This window comes from Aptenodytes forsteri, unplaced genomic scaffold (genome assembly GCF_000699145.1).
Source record: "Aptenodytes forsteri isolate BGI_AS27 unplaced genomic scaffold, ASM69914v1 Scaffold207, whole genome shotgun sequence".
NCBI classification, from domain to species: Eukaryota; Metazoa; Chordata; class Aves; order Sphenisciformes; family Spheniscidae; genus Aptenodytes; species Aptenodytes forsteri.
Window position 1 is genome coordinate 177,167 of NW_008794836.1, and position 2,951 is coordinate 180,117.

Sequence of the window (2,951 nt, forward strand, 5' to 3'; positions counted from 1 at the left end):
TTCCTCTCTGCCGTGTTGTATTTCCAGCAGACATCCGGGAAGTTGAAGTCCCCCACGAGAACAAGGGGTAGCGATTGTGAGACTTCTGCCAACTGCTTGTAGAATGCTTCATCTGCCTCTTCATCCTGGTTGGGTGGTCTACAACAGACTCCCAGCAGGATATCTGCCTTGTTGGCCTTCCCCCTCATCCTTACCCATAAACACTCGACCGTATCATCATCACAATCGTTGAGCTCTAGACAATCGAAACACTCCCTAACATACAGGGCCACCCCACTGCCTCTCCTTCCTCGCCTGTCCCTTCTGAAGAGTTTATAGCCATCCACTGCAGCACTCCAATCATGAGAGTCACCCCACCGTGTTTCTGTGATAGCGACTAATTCATATCTCTCCCACTGCACAATGGCTTCCAGCTCCTCCTGTTTGCTGCTCATGCTGCATGCATTGGTGCAGATGCACTTGAGCTGGGCTATCGATTTTGCCCCCAGCATTGGTATGCCACCCCTATGCTCATCTCTAGCGAGCCTGGTTTTATCCCCTTCCCACTTCGAACCTAGTTTAAAGCCTTCTCAATGAGCCCTGCCAATTCATGGGCAAGAATCCTTTTCCCCCTGTGAGACAGCTGAACTCCAAATGATGGGAGTTACCAAGTCTCCAGCATCACCTTGTATCTGCCATGGGTTCAACTCAGCTACCTGCCTATAGAGGTACCTAGCCGCCTAGTGTCATAGAAACAGCCTGAAAAGGCACTTTTGAGCCAGATCCTGGGTGTTTAGTTAGTTGCTTCTATAGCACTGGGCTCAGGCAATGTGCTTGGCTGTGCTTGTTCCACGGCAGAACCCAAGCCAGTCCTAAAACCTCCACTGGGCTGAAGCTGACTGGAGTCGAGTAGAATGCATGAGAAGACTTGCCTCCTCTTTGTCATGTGAAGGTGAAGTTGGTCATGCAAATCTTCCAAGGAAATGTATAGCTTTTGCCTTTTCAGTGGGACTTTCTACATTTCTATGATTGCAAGGGGCTGAGGCCTGCACAGCAGGTATCAGGAGAGGTGGTGTTTCAGGAAAGAGCCTTTAGCAACTGATCCAAGCTGTGGGACGTGCTAAATGAAGAAAAAGCCACTGCTCATCCTTGTGCGAGGTAAACACACCTTAAATATAGCACATAGCCTTCCATCGGACAGCCCTTTGCCAGGGATCTCCTTCCATTATGGAGGAAAACGGCATTATGCCATAGCCAGCAGATGATTGATACTGAGAGCTCCAGGGGAATGCCTGGGTTATTGAGGAATTCTGAGTTCTGAGGATTTCCAGGTCCCTCAAAGAGCTGCCACAAAGACAAGCTGTTCTCCTCTCCCTGGCAGCCGAGTTGCATTCCACAAAGTACCGGAAGTATAAGTGCATGTCTGCTTCTACCTCTGCCAAGGGGTCAGAAAGGCACGACTTTCCAAAGCAGACTTTGTGAAAGCAAGTTAGTATTATATCATACTTTGTTCATGTGGGATTTTATAAACCAGCATGTACTGGGCCTTAGACTAGACCACAGACTTAATCTGAGTGCACCTCTGCTGGCTTTAGAAGTGAATAATGAAGCTTCAGAAAGATGGACGTGCAGTTTTATTTCTTGCTGGCAACTTAACCTGGATCATGCCCTCTGGTTCCTTGTTTGTATGATCCTGCCAATGATTTGGCATATTGAACAGATGGCAAGGAGTCTCAAAGATACTAAGTTCCCAAAAGTTTCTTAAAAGGTGGGGCTAAAGAGAAGGGACGATGCTTCCAGAGCTCCTCCAGCAGAGCCAGCAATATGAACATACCAGTTACTGGGCATCTGAGAACCCACAGAGGTGTCTTGAGAGGACACGACTGGTGTGGCCGTTGTGGCACTGTTGCCTCTGTACTGACTTCAGCTCTACAAAGGTCCTGGGCATGGTGTGCAGCGGCTGGGATGTTAGGGCTATAGTAAACAGGGAAAATAGCCATGCTGCTTAGCATCTGCCTGGATATATGAAAGCTGTATGCGGCTACAGCCAAATGCAGATTCTGAATGCAAGTACAGTAGTACTAACCTCCCCTTTGGTGTTCAGGTACATCCTCTTTCTTTCTTTCCCCAACCTTGTTTGCTCATTTCCTCCATGTTTTGTTCCCTCTGCCTCCCTGCTTTCATTTCCTGTTCTTTCCTTCAGGAGTATTTTCTTGCCTTTGCCATCTAGACTGATGTTTTTCTCTGCAGCTCTAAAGGACCATGCTCTTTTGTGTTCATCTCTCTGAGGGAGAGCGGGGATATGTTGTTGTGGTGCATCCCTGAATCATCTGCTGAGAGCTCAAGCTGCAGAACTCCAGCCCAGTGCCCACTACAGATCATCTGCAAGGCTGGCACCACACACACATGCACACAAATGTTTTGTAGTCTCTTTCCTCATGAGAAAAGACAATATGCAAGAAAACTAAGCATCTCTGATGGGGAAATGACTCTGAAGAGACATTCAGATTCCCCTTGCCAAAGCAGAAGGGACAGATTTTCTTTCTAAATAAGATGGTTTTGGTCTGCTTTCTCCTGAGCGGCTGCTTGCTATCATAACACGAATACTGCTATGAGTTCCAGGCAAGCGACCACTGTGCTGAACATTGTACCTAGTATGAAGCAAAGTCATTTCTCAAGGTAACTATGATGGGATTCATCTTTAACACCCAGGCTAGCCACCCTGGACTTGAGAAACAGATACCTAAAGAATGCAATTTATCTGACCTACTTGAGACATGCATTTTAGAATAAGGAGAACCTGAAGGTACCCATTTCTCACCATTAGCTGTAAAGGAAAGAGCAGCTCACCTAAGACATGAGAATTAGGCAAGATGAATGTATAAAAGTATTGGCCAGGTAGGTAGGGGCTGAGAGAAATGAGGTAATGGCAGCTCCCTCTAGTGATGGGCTAAGGAAAGAGGGGGGAAAGC